Here is an 18304-nt window from a genome sequence, read left to right as displayed (position 1 = left end):
TCACTTAGGACAACCTGCACAGGGGATTTATATCCAGAGAGACAAAAACCTGCAGTCTGCCAGGGGGAGACGGATTTTATACAACACCGGCACCGACAGGGAGTCACAGAGCGGAGCATGACGGGAGAGAGCCAGAGGCAAGGAACCACGGCGCAGGGCATGCGGCGTGGGAGGAGCTGCTACTATTCTCAATTGACAGGGTCGCAGCAAAACACTAGAGACGACTGGGGATGAGAATGAAAGTGGGGGTTGGCGCGTGAGGGGACGTATCATAGAGTCGACCGACAAGGGAAATCAATCCAGGAATAACAGACACACGCTGCAAAGGGCGTGGATTTCGAAAGATAACGAAGTGCAACTAACTTCAAAGGTTTCAGCAACACGTGAGACGGCCGGAGAAAAGGAACACATTGCCACGCGCTTATTTCCTATTGCCCTTTCAATCCTCTTCCTAGTTATCCTAACCCAGGATTGGTTTCCACTCCTGGCTGTATTAAATCCAGAAGCCTTCTAGTACGTATAACGGAGATTCCATTGACCTACTTCGTGCTTTCCATCCAGGGTATATTTTTCAAGGCTCAAAAAACGTACACAAATTCCTTGCGCCATCCTTTTCTTCTTCAGGACCTCATGTTGCCACTGACTTTGTCCGTTATCCTCTTCAGTCACATAATAGACCAATTTCCTGATGCGTGAATCAATCAACACTGAGAAGTTCTACATGCATAAGCCATTGGGAACTGATTCAATGTCAAGACTCAGAGGCTCAGATTATGCTCACAACTTTCCTTTACTACTCGAGCAGCAAAGTAACAATAAACAATTATGAAAAACCATGAAACAAAAAACTACAATTCCCAAAAACCTGCAGTGAATTTGTAGTCCGTTTTTCATAAGCTCATAAAACCATGTGCTCCCTCAGTCCAATCATATCTCATCTCCACCTATAACCACTGCCTGAACTACAGTCCTTCCTCTTTCTTCTGCTGATCAAACATCCTAAAACGTGCCCCCCAACCGGTAGACGACTTCTTAATCTTCACTTAGTTCCCCTTTCAGGTGGGTTGAAATGTTGGCATGTATGCAACTTCAAAGGTTTCAGCAACACGTTTGACGGCCGGAGAAAAGGAACACATTGCCATGCGCCTATTTCCTATTGCCCTTTAAATCCTGTTCCTATTTCTCCTAACCTAGAATTGGTTTCCACACCTGGCTGTATTAAACCCAGAAGCCTTCTAGTACGTATTACTAAACTTCTCTTTACTTCTCGAGCAGCAAAGTATAAACAAATAATTTTGAAAAAACAGTGCAACAAAACTACAATTCCCAAAACTTGCAGTGAATTTGTAGTCTGTTTTTCATAAATTCACATACTTTAAAGTACGCTGTTCGCTGTGGCACACGTTGCAAAAACGTTTGAAAATCGTTTGTTTCCTGGGAAGACTTTTGTTTGAAGTTCCACGGACATTGCATGCTGCAGAGGACTGCTTTCTGGAGGAGGACATACTTTTCTGTGACACAGAAGTTGCCTGACCTAGGTGATTGCTTTTGGCTCTGTTCAAGCTGTTTTAAACGTTAAATGTCATCACGCCATCACGCTGTGTTAATGCACTGATTAGCTTGAATTAGCACACTTTAATGGTAACGTGCGTTTCCGTGCTAACACGGTCTCTCTTTCTTTTTGATTCCTAGAGAGTCAGTGATTGGTGTGGTGTTATTGAACCCGCCCCCTGACAGTCCCTCCCAGCAACTACAAATACCTAGGGTGCAGCGCACCTGCGCGCGCACCTTTAAGTACTTTAAAGTACGCTGTTCACTGTTAACTGAGAACGGTGAGCATGTATTCTAGTTCTAATTAGATAGTGGATCTTAAGATGTTTCTTGAGATAAAGCTTGCTTGGGTGGTGTAGCGCAGTCTTGCTTATGCTTACATAGGGTTGAATTCAAAGTATTAAAACTAACAGTGCTTCCTAGATCGATTATCGGGAGTGCTGAAAGTGTGCATGGTAGTATATCTCCAACACTGACTTATTGTTTGAAGTAAGTGCAGAGGGGACTGGAGGGGTAACTTCTTGTCTTGTGTCTGACGTAATAATTATTTTATGCTGCATCACCTATATACTTTAAAGTCTAATATGCCGTCAAAATTGGAAACCCTTAGACTGGTACAGCGGCTAAAGTACACACCACTTAAGGAGAAACAAAATAGTGCCAGACTGAAAAGTTTGGCAGGAGGATCTTTGACTGCAGTGTCCTCAGATATCCGCTCCTTCTACCCAGTGAGCGCAGGAACTGTCCTTATAGCCGATGCAAATATAGAAACTGGCTGCTACAGATGTAAGTAGTCCATTGAAGGGAGTTACTCCTGCACCCACAATGGAGGCCTTAGTGACTTCCATCCCTTTGTTGGAAACACTTAGCCCCAGTCTCATTCATACCCTACCGGATCAATTGGTGATGGCTGCAAGCCTAGGTTCTAGTGCACTGTCGCTAAAAACCACTAACACTAGTTCGGTTACGGATCTCATTGATTTGGTTGCAAACTGTTCAGCTGAGAATAATTCCTCAGCACAAAACAAAAGTTCCATTATGTTAGCTGACAGTGAGGCTAGCAGTCCTACAAAAAACATTTCAGCATCACAAAATGAAGCTATCCCTAACCACACCCCAGTGAATGCGAGAATCCCTAAAGAAGGGACTGGGGATATCAACGTATCTCACTATTCCTCTCTCTCACAATCTCCTATTTTATTCCCTGCTACAGCTCCTATCACTTCACCGTTATTAATCTCATTTTCCGAACATTCACCGCTGAGAGGCTCTGATAAAAAAAATCCCCTGTGATAAAGTCACATTAGTGGCCATGAATCTGGCCCTTACTACGATGTTCAAATTGTATGAGCACATTGATGCGAAGTTACACTCACAGACAGCCACACTCCACACTATATAGCTAAAGAACAATTAGAGACTAACATAATCCTACATAAGCTCTTTACACAACGTCAAACATTGCAAAAAACCTTTGAGGACAGCCAAAAATTGATATTGACACCTGCCACTTTGGCAAGCCCTAAATTGAAAGGAAAAGAGCTGAATTCACTGAAATCTGTGAGCCCCCGATTCTCCCATGTTGAGATCTCGGACTCTTCAATGATTTGTGTCTGTACTCAAACTGTAAATGACAATTTGACTTCGGATGATAATGCAAGTGTTAGTATGTCCACTATCAAAGAATCAACTTTTACGCCTTTAAATTCAGTAGGTACAGTTGTGGATTTTGGTATTTTTTCTAAAACTGCTAGCGCATCACAGAAACAAAATAAGGACGTAATACCCGTCAAAAAGACAAAGAATCACAAGAATCCTTCATTGCCCACTAGCACCGCATCCAAATCATTTATTGAAAGTTTAACTCGACCTAATAAACAAATTCTAGATGTAAGTGCTGCCATCAGCAAGAAATATGTGAACATCAGTAGGAAAAAAGTAAACAAAACCAAAAATGATACCTTGCCTCCAGTCACTGACTCGGCACCCCGAGAGCCTTTGGATGAAATTCTAGAGGCAATAAAAACAAATGAGATCCCGACAAGCAAAGATCTTACTGAAAAAGGGGCTACTCTTGCTCTAAATCAACCACTAGTGCTACCCAACCAGTGTGCCATTGGCATGTCTAATATGCAGGAAAAAAGGCTTGCTGACATGGAAAGGTTAATGCTGCACTTTTTCTCTGGTCCAGGAACTGCTAATCAATCAAAAGACAATGCAATCATATCTGGTTCACAAAAGCAATCTGGTACACATCTCCAAGATGTTAAGGGGTCGGAGAGAAATCTACTTACACCCATCATAAGTGAGAACACTAAAAGTCATTCTGAGCATAACACCAAAACAATTCAAAATAGCCGGCAATTTTCAAAACCTCCTCCTTCCCACACATTAATAATACAGTGTAGATCCGATATAAACCAGAGATATGATCTCAACAGGACCTCTATTTTGAACATTCTAACTGATGTCATTTCTTTGGAGGATGTATCAACCACAGACATAGATAGGGTTGACTTTCTCCATGAAAATGATCTTACGAGTGCTAGATTATGGATACGATCAGGAGCTATTCTAAATCTTATATGGCAGGCAAAGGATGACATCTATAGCTTGGGCTTCACATTGACTTATGAATCCTATGCAAACTATATCAGCTTAGTGGATAAATTCGCGGGAACTTTGACACCGAACCTGCAACTTTCGACCAGAAATTCCAACAACAGAGATAACTTACAGACACCAAGTAGAGCTTATCAAAGTCGTGTGAATCCACAACATCAATGATGTATTGAGAACTCATAGCCATTAAGAACTGATTCCATCACACCCTTATCTCTCCTATCTTGGAATACCCGAGGTCACAGCCATCTGTTTAATAACACTTTGAGTGGATTGGATGATTTTGATATAATTGCATTACAGGAAACATGGTTAGGCACGCCTCCCGTATGGAATAACCACTCGATTGTTATTAATCCAGCCATAAGTCCTGCAAAAGGTCGACCAATGGCGGGACTACTTGTGGCTGTCAAAAATTCTAGTGGTTTAACTTTGACGAATTGGGTAACTCCAAGTCCATATATTCAAGTGGTCAAAATCGTGGTGTCATTTTATACCATGGCACTGGTGAATATATATTGGAATCATATGGCAAAGAGTGAGGATACTTTTTTTGAACTAATGTATGCAACTATGGACATGATTGTGGCTGATATGTCTATTACATCTGTTATTATTGTGGGTGATCTCAACTTACATGATCTGTCTAACACAAAGTCTTCGTATAATGAGACGGAACGTAGATGGGTTGAATTCATGGAAGATAGGCAAATGTTACTTCTCAATGGTTCAGTAGAAGGTGATGTACCCGCTCAGCCAACTTGGCGAAGGCAAACCCAACATGCAACTTTGGACTATATATATGTAGATCATAACATGTTTACATGCGTAAAGAGCTTCAACATTCGGACGCAAAATCAAAGTGACCATGAGCAGCTTATTATGTCTTGGTATTGGAACCTACCTCATACCTTACCAACATCAGATAATATGAGTGGACAAATCCACATTAATAGTGGACGAAATCGTTTGATTTGGAATCACGATAAATTACAAAGTTTCTATGACAACCTAGCAACACACTGGTCCGGTAAAAACAGGTGCGGTCTGAGAAACTGTGATTATACATCTATACTACATCTATTTGTTGAGGTGAAAACAAAAAGCAATAAACCTGAACATTAATAAAAACTCTTAAAAGCAAGTAGCAACATTGGATTAGGGCCCACAAAGCTCTTTTGTTACAACAGGACAGCGAAATGCTTCTTTGTGCGGTGGCTTCCAGGAACTCTCAAGCAATCTGGCACTTGCTGCATAGAACATCTTTAACATCTCAATCATCCTTGCAGATAAATGCTGTCCCGGAGCTGGTATGGATGAATCATTTCTTAGAATTATATGCTGCCAAAGATGAAAGTCCATACATACCATCATATGGCAGTTTGCCCAAAGATTTGTTGGCGTTTGACATAGATGATATAAAAAATGTTATGGCAAAGTTGAGTTCTTCGAGGGCCCCGGGCCCTGATGGCCTTTCCAATGTTACCCTGAAGACATACCCTGATATATGGGCACAAATATTGTTCTTAATATATCGCGACGTTTGTGACACAAATCGAATTCCATCTAACTGGAGGAAGTCTATAATAGTGCCTATTTTCAAAAAAGGCAATAGACAGTTACCCTCTAGTTATAGACCGATTGCTTTACTGGATATTCCAGCAAAAATATTCTTGCAAATTATATTGAGACAATTTACCCTGTGGATTAACAATCATACTTTGCTTGATCCACATCAGACGGGTTTTGTCCCAGGAATGGGCACTTCCATTAACCTCATATCCATAACAGCAATTCAACAACAAATTATTAAATCAAAACAACCAATATACTTGGCGTTTGTCGACTTCAAGTCGGCTTTTGACTCTATTAGCCGATCTCTAATGTTGCAAAAGTTAACAGCGGCAGGATGTCCAGATGTCTTACTTTCCTTCATAACACAGTTACATACAGATACGACCATACAGATCAGACTTACAACAGATGGCAAGTTGTCACTGCCTGTCCCGACATATCGTGGACTGAAACAAGGATGTGTCCTTGCCTCTACCATCTTCAATTTTTTTATTGCTGACTTGGGAGTAGAATTTGCATCTGTAGAGTCAGACCCTCCGAAACTTGGTGCTGCCCCACTTCCGTGGCTTTTCTATACAGATGATTTGCTATTACTGTCTAAAACTCTGGTTGGATTACAGAAACTACTAACCACTCTGCAGGAATACGCCATCAAAAATCATTTAGAAATTAACATTGAAAAAACTAAGATCCTATGCTGCCTTCCGAAATCTCGGACTAAAATACAAAAATTTAAATGGCACCTTAATGGTAAAACACTTGAGGTCGTTGACAAGTATACATATTTGGGTAAAAATGTTAACAATAATGTCACAGATCTACCATATGTTAGATCTGTAGAAATAAAGATGAAAACAGCAGCTGCCCAAGCTAAGATTATACAAGCGAAAATGGGAAAGTTTACTTTATCTGCTGCTATTACATTTCACTTAAAAAAGGCTGCGGCAATTACACTCTATTGGTCTGATACCAAAGCACCCAGATCGGAGAAATTTTGGTCTAAAATTGAAGGCTTTTACTGGAAAAGTATCCTTGGTCTGCCAAATAGCTTGCCTATGCCGATATTACGATATGAATTAGGTCTGCTGTCACTATTTGGAATGTATACTTGGCGTGTAATAAACCTTTACAGAAAGCTGGTCATGGCTTCACATACAGTGTTGCTAATAAAGAAAATAGCCATGTATATGCTATTATCGAATCATTCTTTTCCAAGTACATGGAGAGAACTTGTTCAACATGTAATGGACGCAGCAAGCATCGCAATAGAGCTCCTTGTATCTAACCCTACTAAAGCAAAAACTAAGATATGGGAAACTGATTGGATTAATACGATAGAACAATGCAAGCGGTACACATCATTTAAGGAAATCCCATTTGAATGTAAAAAGATGGGCAGGACCGAGTCTTACCTACTAAAATTCCCAGACGTCAAACTAAGACGAACATATTTACGCTTTCGTCTAAATTTATCTAGCACCAAACAAATACAGGCCCGAAGAAGGCTCATATCAAATGCTGAGAACTATTGTCGATTCTGCTGCGTTCAAAACCAGAAAGAGACTATGGAACACTTATGTACGGAATGCTCTGCTTTAACGTTGAAACGGATATTGTATTTCAAACCGTACTTTGAACATTATAGATCATTGACATCTAATGAACTATGGACTCTATCATACTCGCCTCACTAAGGTTCAGATAGCGATTGTGAAATTTATTAACCATATTGGAATTGAGACATAACATAAATGTGGTGAATGTTTTCACAATTCTTCTCTTCTTTATCCAGTTCTTTTAATAGCAGCTGATAGTTATTAGTGACAATTTGAATTGCTATACACGTTTATATGATAATGCATTGCCTTCTTAATCTTTGCATATATGAACTAGAAAGAAGTTTACTTTTTTTAATGTACAAACTCGTTTCTTTCAATTTCTGTACATAGAACTACTAAGAAGAAAATTATTTTTTATATTTTATTTTTCTCATGTAATTAAGAAAAGAGGAAAAATTACTTTTAATATTGTAAAAATTTGTTTATTATTTAAAATGTTGTTTATTGAAAAGTTGAGATTCAACTAAATCAATAATAAAAAAAAAATAAATAAGTTCACATAAGCCATGTGACCTCTACTTTCCAATCAGATCACACTTTCCCCTATAAACACTGCCTAAAACACAGTCCTTCCTCTTTCTTTGCTGCTCGAGCAGCTGAGATAAGTACCTTGCTTTATTCTCACAATTTGAATGTTTGTAATGAGTGAATGTTTATAATGTTTAACATGTATGCAGGCGTGCGTAGATAGTGTATAGTAAAACATGCGGCGCATCAGGGAACATCGGCGGAGCATATCCGCATAAGAGTGGACGCGACAGGATTTTTGTTCCGGCGTTTTATCTCACCTCGTTAGGAGGCACTGTGACACAGAAGTTTGCAACGGCGCAACGGGACTTTTCGGTTCCGGTGCCATTGCGAACATCCGTAGACAGACAGTGGGAGTCCTTTGAGAGTTACGAGCGCATTAAAAGAGCAGACTCACTTCAGAAACATTATCTGGTAACAGCCTTGCTCAACGCACGCTACACGGGGGAGGGATCAAAGCGAAGCTCTGTGCAGATGCCACCTGGTGGCAAAAAAGCAGCACTGCAAGCTTGATTAGCCATTGCTGCAATTTAAGTAAGTGACAGGCTCAGTCCCAAGTAAAACTACGAGCAAATCCCTCATTAACTGCCGTATTTAGGAGCTAATACCTTTTTAAAGGTATTGAGTAATAATTAACTCTCTTAATCAGACGGGCATAGTCTCAGGCAAAACTATAATAATATCGGAGACGCGCCTAGCTACGAACAAAATATAAGCAAATTGACCGGGGCAACCCAAGTAAACTGCGCATTAATTACACGGCACGACTTTAAGATGAGTGGTTACTCTAATGAATCTGAGGGACCTCATGTTAGCGGTCTGCGCATGAGTCAAGCTGCACAGAGGATGGATAGTGCCGGCAGACCCCATAGATAGGAAAGGCGCATAATGCAGGACCTGGCTGCTTTGTCACAGAGTATCACAGAGCTGAACAAAGCGTGCAGGGACCGAGGGGGAAGAAAGAGAAAGACCTGCAGGGATTGTAGCTCCCAGACCCCCCCGGGTTCCACACACAGGTCCAGAGTAGACAAGAGGAAGGCGAGGTCTCGGGAGAGACACAACTACAGCTCAGATGATTCATCTGAAGAATACTGCAGAAGCAGTTCTAAATCTGATGGCAGGAGCAGAAAGTGACGGCTGGGAGCCCAAGAACAAAAAAGGCAGGAGGGAGGATGAAGAGTCTCGAATGGACGAGTTTGACCCAGATGAACTGGTGCACCCAAGATCAAATGAGTGGGAGCCCCCCGAGAGAATTACCGAATACATAAGAAAGAGGCTGAGAACACCCCTGAGCAAACAGGCTAGAAAAAAACTAAGAGCATAATGCCCCAGGCCTAGAGTGCCAGACGGTGTGGCAGACACACCGGAAATTGATGAAAGAATAATTACATTCCTGGGAAGGTATGGCAGGGACATAATGAAAGGAATTGACAGGTCCTGGAGGTCTTGTCAGGACAAGCTTTTAGACCTGCTGGGCCCTATCGCTAGAATATGGCAGCTTGCTGATGAAGCCAAGTCGAAGAAAGAGCCAATCGATGCAAAGATCATTGCTGGATGGGCACAAAGGACCGTAGGCTTCATGGGGAACGCCAACACGGCGTTGGCAACGGAAAGAAGGAGATCCATCCTGATGAAGATGGACTCCAGGCTGGGAGAACTAGCTTCATCTGAGCAAGTAGCAGCAGCGAAAGGCAAACTGTTTGGTGATCTATTCATAAAAGACATGGCAAAATTCACCAACACGTATGCTTCCATGGACAAGGCTCAAACATCACTTAAGAAAATCTTCGGTAGGAAGTTTTTTGACAAGGCTGGAAGAGGAAAGGGCCGCTCGTCCAGCCATTATCAGTATAACAGGTCCTACAACGACAGACAACACTGGAAAGAACAGGAGGACCGGAGATCAAACCCTTTCTTCCCTTCCAGAGGAAGAAGCAGGGGTAGAGCCTGGAGAGGCAGCGGTAGACAACACCAGAATAACACAGGTGAGAGAAACAGAAGCGCTGGCGAAAGGTACAGCGACATACATTCCTCCAGTGGGAGGAAGAGTGAGGTTGCATTTAGGAAAATGGGAGGAGATATCCTCAGATGCATGGGTGATGCAGGCGGTTCAAGGGTTTCAGTTAGAATTTTGGCAGGAACCGTCACAGATAACTATACCAAAGCAGATAAGGTTCAGCAAACAAGACAAGGATCTGCTAGACAGAAAAGTAGAGTTACTCAAACAAAAAAAGGCAATAGGTCCAGCTTCAGAATGACAAGGAGGCTTCATAAGCAAACTATTTTTGGTAAAAGGCAAACACAAGATAAAACCAGTGATAAATCTCAAGGGTCTGAATTATTTTCTGATTTACAGACACTTCAAGATGGAAGGGATTCACTTGCTAAGGGACATCCTACAGAGAGGGGATTGGTTAGCAAGAATAGACCTAAGAGATGCCTATCTAACAATTCTGATTCAGCAGAATCAGAGGAAACTGCTTCAGTTCCTCTGCAAAGGAGAGAAATGGGAGTTCAAGTGTTTTCCGTTCGGTCTAGCATCAGCGCCATGGTGCTTCACCAAACTACTGAAACCAGTGGTAAGTCACCTCAGGGAACAAGGAATCAGAATAATTATTTACATGGACGACATTTGTCTGATGTGCCAGGACAAAGAGATTCTTGTAGAACAGATTCAGAAGATAACAGACTTACTACAACAGCTGGGGTTTCTAATAAACTTGGAGAAATCAGAATTAGAACCAGCGCAAGAGATGGAATTTCTGGGTTTCATCTTAGAGACAGCTCAGGGTACTCTCAGGTTACCGTTAGGGAAGGTGAATTCCATAAAGAAGGAAATAAAGAGTATGATGACAAGACGGGGGATTTCTTTGAGAGAGATAGCAAGGCTGGTAGGTTGTCTGTCATCATCGATACAGGCACTCTTTCCAGGCCCTCTGCACTACAGAGCGTTACAAAGGTTGAAGATAGATCATCTGAGGAAAGGTCTTTCTTACGAGCAGAGAGTGCCCATATCTCAGGAAGCGAGAACAGAGCCAAGCCAGGCCTTTCGGGGACGGCTCGAGAATTTATCAAAGAGTCATGGGCCCCAGCAACCGGGGAGGCCTACAGAGTGGCATGGCATAGATGGAATAATTGGTGTATGGAGAGAGAAGTTAATCCCATACGAACTGATGTAAATCACATAGTGAATTTCCTGGCAGCTCAGACTAAAGCTTACATGAACCATTAACAATTACAGATCAGCAATATTGGCAGGTCATGAGTACATTGAAGGGAAACCAGTGGGTGAACATCCTTTAATATGCAGATTATTGAGAGGTGTCAAGTGCATGAGACCACCTGCTCCTAGATATTCACATCTTTGGGACGTGAGTGTGGTCTTAAGGATGTTTGAGGCCTGGCCGGACAATGAGAATCTTTCTAGGAAAGCTCTGTGGGCTAAATTAACTACTCTGTTATGTTTAATTTCCTGCAAAAGAGTGTCAGATGTGAAGGCGTTAGAGGCGAACAAGAAATCTTTCTCGCCTAAAGGGGGTATATTTTACATTGAGAAAATGACAAAAACAAGTATTAAGACTGTAGAATACATGGCGAGACAGACAGCAGACAGCGAGCCTTATTGGTGATCAATTTTTCATTGAGAAAGACCCAGAAAGAGTTGAAACATGTGCTGGCTGTAGGGTTGTTACAATAAAATAACTTGTTAATTTACTGATTTCTATTGGATTGTGGATTTAAACCCAGCACCTATGTCAGTGGTTTACTTCTTTTCTGTTTACCCATTCAATACTGGTAGGACACCGTCTCTACACATGCAGCAGGGTATCTAATTATTCTATTTTTACCAGCGCAGTTGATTTTAGGTTCTAGTGTCCTATACTTGGTGTGTGTGCCCTATTTGCACAGAGTAATGGAGAACGCATGCCATATTTCATATATGGCATACTTTTACTATCCAACTTGTAACACAATTTACACAATGAGGTATTTTGAAAATAAATAGCACAGTGATACAATCACCTCTGAAGGGCAGGTTGAGGCCTAATGTGTGAGGGGATCTAGTAGGGACAGATCATACGTGAGGGTCAGGTGAAGGTGTGTTTGAAGCCAGCAGGTGATATGGGAAATGCAGCAGCCAGAATTCCCTTGTTAATGATTTTATGTTAGTAAGTAAGCAGTAGGGTCACAAGCCAGCTCACGCCCAGGGCTGACCACATAGGTGGGGAGAGGCTTGCAAACCAGCCCAGGCTTCACATCACTCGCTCAAAGCCCAGGAAAATACATTCCCGGAAAAGCCCAGGTTATGCCCAGTTGGGTGTTTGAAGATTTATGAGACTAGGGCAAATATGGTGAGACCCAGTGGGGAATAACAACTGCTGATAGATATCAGGAAACCTTTTAAAGCGGTAGCTTCGGCCACATTGGCTAGGTGGGTGAGATGGTGCATGGGGAGGCAGGCATTGATATAGGACAGTTTGGATCTCATTCGACGAGAGGTGCTATGGCGTTGTCAGTCTTTATGGCAGGGGCCCGCCTGGAATATATTTTGAAGGCAGCAGACTGGTCTAATGAGGAAACGTTTAAGAATGTTTATTTTGGACCAGTGGATCAGATAGCATCGTTGGTGGTAAGTAAGCTTTAAACGAGCATAATATGAGCCTCTGAGTCTTGACATAGAATACAGATTTTCCACACATTCGTTACAGAAAGTCATGATTCCATTAAAGACTCTGAGGTGAAAGATTATTCCACCCAATTCAATCGCTATAATGGATGAATGGTAGTGTAAATATTGTTTTGATGAGTGATATATTTTGTAGATGGTAATGTAATGTTGTTATTATGCGATTGCCCACACGTTCAAGAGGAGATATGTCATGGAATATACATTTTTTTGACAGGAGCCGAGCAGAAGACAACGACGCCGTGAAGAGAGATCAAAGTAAAGATGAAGAAGTCGTCTACCGGTTGGGGCGCCAGTTTTTAAGTTGTTCAATCAGCGGCAGAAAGAAGGACTGTGATTTAGGCAGTGTTTTTATGGGAAAGTGTGATCTGATTGGAATGGAGAGGTCACATGGCTTTTGTGAATTTATGAAAAACGGACTACAAATTCACTGCAAGTTTTGGGAATTGTAGTTTTATGTTACACTGTTTTTTCATAATTGTTTGTTTATACTTTGCTACTCAAGAAGTAAAGAGAAGTTCAGAGCATAATCTTTCCCCTCTGAGTCTTTAATAGAATCATAACTTTATGTAACGAATGTGTGGGAAAGCTGTACTGCTGAGTAATGGCTTGATGTTAATGTTAATGTTAAAGGATATTTGTACTGCGCACTATCACCACCGGAGTGGTCCCCTGGCGCTCGATATCCGAGTTCTCCAAAAATTAAAGGTTATTCAGATATTCTGGTCCGTTTCTTTGAGATGATGATGATAAAAAACACAAATTCGGATATAAAGCCACTACTCAGAGGCTCACTTCATATTGCAGATAGCAGACAGCGAGCCTTATTGGTGATCAATTTTTCATTGAGAAAGACCCAGAAAGGGTTGAAACACGTGCTGGCTGTAGGGTTGTTACAATAAATAACTTGTTAATTTACTGATTTCTATTGGATTGTGGATTTAAACCCAGCACCTATGTCAGTGGTTAACTTCTTTTCTTTTTACCCATTCAATATTGGTACACATGCAGCAGGGTATCTAATTATTCTATTTTTACCAGCGCAGTTGTTTTTAGGTTCTAGTGCCCTATACTTGGTGTGTGTGCCCTATTTGCACAGAGTAATGGAGAACGCATGCCATATTTCATATATGGCATACTTTTACTATCCAACTTGTAACACAATTTACACAATGAGGTATTTTGAAAATAAATACCACTGTGATACAATCACCTCTGAAGGGCAGGTTGAGGCCTAATGTGTGAGGGGATCTAGTAGGGACAGATCATACGTGAGGGTCAGGTGAAGGTGTGTTTGAAGCCAGCAGGTGATATGGGAAATGCAGCTGCCAGAATTCCCTTGTTAATGATTTTATGTTAGTAAGTAAGCAGTAGGGTCACAAGCCAGCTCACGCCCAGGGCTGACCACATAGGTGGGGATAGGCTTGCAAACCAGCCCAGGCTTCACATCACTCGCTCAATGCAAACTGGAGACAGGAGGGAAATAGGAGGCATGCGAGCTGCCCAGGTAAACTAATACATGATCCACATTAAAGACAAAAGAAGTTAGACTGCGGGCCCGCAGGCTGTTGTAATTGTGCCGCCTGACTTCAAAATGCAATAATGTAATTACTAGATCCAGTAGTCAGAGAAAGCCACACCACATGAGTAAAATGAGGAGGAAAGAGGAAATGTGTAGGGACCTAGCACCTGGCAGGATGAGCTGTGTGTGTGTATGAGTGGAGTGGGCAATTAAGTATATAAGGGCTCCTGGTGGGGACCCTAGTCTGCCCAGGAGGTCTCTATGATCAATGAACAAGTGAACAGGGTCAGTCTTGCCTATTCGATTGCCCCAAGAATATAGTTAGTATGACATGATAGACAAGCCTTTTTTAAAATTAATGTTTATATTTGAAAAAGGGAGACCTAATGGTCTAATAGCACACAAAACATACAGAACATTTCATTGATGGCTGGACATGAACCAAATCCATGATATTGTAGGACATACATACTTGAGATATTTACAACTCAATATTATTGTATAGTGACTTAAAATAATAAGTTACCTCCTGTTGTACACAAAAAACAACAATCAGGGGTCACGACAGTTAATACAATTTGTAGACACAGTGTTGAAACAATGATGAACAGTGTTCACAAATGACACAGGAAATGGAGTATGGAGAGTCTACACAGGTGTGTTTCAGCCCTCACAGGCTGCTGTATGAGCCTATCTTGCATCGGCCTTCATCAGGACGGAAAGACTTGACTTGTGGTGAAGCACGTTCAGTATGTGTGCTGCCGTGTTGTAACAAATAACGCTACACGGTTCAGTAATTGAAGGAGGAGGGTGGGATATCTATAGCTTGTTAGATGTCCTCTTCGCCGGACTTAGCTTGGATAATATTGAAATCCAATCTGCACAAACCACAACGTATTTTATGAGGTGGCGCATCCGTGTTTATTGTTTCCGCTCTTAGTCTTTAGTTGTGGAGTAGGGACCCTGCCTGGGTGCCTGCGTGACACCTTGTCTCTCGAACGAGCGATGTATGCACAACTGTGGGCTGCTACGAATCGCTGGTTATTTTGCCCGATAGAGATGTTGGTATCTTAATTACACTTGTCTCAGTTTATATCTGTTTTGCGGGCATCAGCAGCATGATACGCGCTTGCCCCGTAAGTATGAGAAAACCCTTGACTGCATACGGATTCCATGTTGCAGGTATCTATAGCGTCCTATTACTGGAAGTTCTGCCGCACGGTCGTCAAGAAAGAGTGGAGTGGAGCCTGGAATGGGGTGAGGGGCCTCGAACCTAGGGTTCACTCAGTTCTATGGTATGGCGGTTGGGAGAGGCAGAGACAGAGCCAGAGGGAGTAGAAGCATATTACCTGCTCTCCATACTTACTTCCTACCTGCAACTGTAACAATAAAGCAAGCTTAACGTTTCTACATTCCTGGCTCTGGAGTGGTTCCTGTGTTCTGCCTGAAGTTAATGCCACTCTAAGATACTACATTTTGGCAAAGAGGAAGGGGAGAGTGAAGGAGAGCGAAAGAGAAATGAAGTCTGATGCCTAGTACCAATCCTTTTTGAAGTATGCAGATCGTGAGATGATGGGAGACCAACAGCTGGAGTATTTGTATTTTGTGTTTGTATTTTATTTATATAGCGCACCAAGCCCTTAGGCATCTGGGCGATTACTTGAGGTTACATGGCAAGGTATTTACAATACAATAGTGGGGTAATTACAATACATTACAATACATATAGTGGTGTCATTACAATACAATTCTTACGGTTACATAGCAGCGATATTTGCATTACTTAGTATATTCAGATAGTGGTTATGTTTACAACAGTTGATGCCAACTAACTTATACATCCAGGATAAAGAGCCATGTTTTGATTTCCTTCCTAAAGCTGTAGAAGGTTGTGTCTACTCTTAAGGTTGAGGGCAGGGAGTTCCATAACTGGGCTGCCATAACAGGGACGCCACTCCCTCCTGCTTTTTTAAGCTTCAATCTTGGGACTTTGAGTAAGTATTTGGGGGCCAGGTTGGATAGACATTTATATGTAAGGGTTAGGGATTTGAATTGTATTCTATCTTTGATTGCTAGCCATTTCACCTCCCTTCTGACATTCGAGATGTGCTGCATTTTAGGAATGCTTAGCGCTGTTCTTAGGGCATTGCTTTGTAAAGTTTGCATTTTATTGATATTGTATTTGCTCGTTCTGAGATAGAGTGCGTTGCAATAGTCTAGTTATGACAAAATAAGGGCTCTTGCTAGAGTAATGCAACTATCGGATGATAGAAAGGGTTTACATGCATTGATACGTTTGCATGTATAGCTACTGGCTGATACCGTTGCGTTAACCTGTTTGTTCAGGTTCAGTGCTGAGTCCAAGTAGACACCTAAGGTTTTTACCTCTTTGGAGACTTGAATACTGGTGCCGTCAATGTTGAAGGACTGGAATTGCTTGCCAAGTTTGTTCAGTCTGCCATTCGAGCCTATGAGGAGAAGCTCTGTCTTCTCATCATTAAGACACAGACTGTGGTTGGCCATCCAAGCTTGTATAATGAGGTAGTGTAAGTGACTGCAATCAAGCAATCCCACTAAGTCAGTGCCTTGTCTGGGATGCCCAAGGGAAGCCCTTATTTATATATTTTTATGGCAAGTTATAATCTGGATGATGAACCCTTGTATAACAGCCCCCTCTTAGAATCCCCCTGACCCCACTGAGCCAAGAAGTAGATTTGTTTTGCAAATTTAAAAGGTTTATTTGAAAAATTAAACAATATATATATATATCACACTTCTATAAATAAAATGATAATGGATAGTACACTTGTGAATCTGAGCAGTAATCAACAAGAGGTAATCCTACAGTAGCACAGTTCTTGGTTACTTATGAATAGGAACAGAAGAATAAGGTGGGAAAGAATGCTTTATATGGTTCAAGGAAACGCAATGATGAATGAAATGCAGTACAGAAAATAACTTGATATGGCTTCAACAAAAGACAATGGCCCTCATTCCGAGTCATGCCGGTAAGTATCGGTATTTTCCGGCATGGCGTAAAGTACGACACCGTGCTGGTTGTAGGCCGTAAATTACAGCCCATTCCGAGCTCACGGACAAGCGCTTTCCGCCATGCCGGAAAAGGACCGCGCGGCCTGCCGCAAAACCCCCCGAAAAAGCCCTACCGGCATGCAGCGACACGTAAAGTACAACACCGCCCTGTAAGCATTAGCGCCAGTGCATAACGGTGACCGTAATTTACGTTGACCGTAAATTACAGTGACCGTAAATTACGGTCACCGAAAAAAAAGGAACCGGAACTTACGACATCGCACAGGAACGGGAAGGAGAGCGGCGGCCATCTTTAAAAACACAATCCATTGCCATCCTCAGCAGCCAGCAGCCCTGTGAGGAAACTAAAGTTGGGAACCGGACCAGGCACCGCAGGACATGCCGAAAGCACCAAAAAGGGCGGGGGATCGCATCCGCAAGCAGAGATTCTGCCCCGCCATGGTGGCATGCTGATGTAGTCTTCAGTAGCGACATGCGCAAGGAATCGACCCTCCGCAAGAAGGCCATCTGGGCGGAACTGGCACAGAGGGTGAGCACTGTTGGCAACACCCCCAGCACCCCCAGGGACTGCCGCAAGCGGTGGGATGACCTGCGGGTGCGGGGCCTCTTCTCCAGCAACCACAGCCAGGCCCTGGAGGTGGGCCAAGTACCCCAGTACAACTCGAGCCGTGGGAGGAGACCTGTGCGGAGCTCATTGGCACTGAATCGATTGAGGGCGTGGGGACCATGGAGTGCGGGGGAACGACTTCTGCAGAAGGAGGTGAGTGTCGACAGTGTACACTGGCAATGTCCATTGCATGATGTAAGCTGACCCAGGGGCCATGGAAGGCACCCTCTCGTGATGCCCTCCCCCCATCCAATGCATCCCCCCATCCAACAAATGCTGAGGCAAGTGCCGCCTAATGCTGGCCCAAGTGCGAGTACATAACGCACATCAACCATAGTGCATTGACTTGCACAGCCCATCATGCACACTGTCCAGCGTGGTAGGCATGGTACCGGCCAAAATGTACATGACCAGGGCACAAAGAATCACTCCCAAACATGTGTATATGTCATCACCATGCACATGTACCACTGCTATAGCTACCCCCCAAACCGAACAAACCGTAAATGACCGAAATGTCCATGCAACCATGTATGCAAATA

The sequence above is a fragment of the Ambystoma mexicanum genome, chromosome 13 (genome assembly GCF_040938575.1).
Source record: "Ambystoma mexicanum isolate Mex_15411 chromosome 13, UKY_AmexF1_1, whole genome shotgun sequence".
Classification (NCBI taxonomy): Eukaryota; Metazoa; Chordata; class Amphibia; order Caudata; family Ambystomatidae; genus Ambystoma; species Ambystoma mexicanum.
This window is presented reverse-complemented; position numbering follows the sequence as displayed.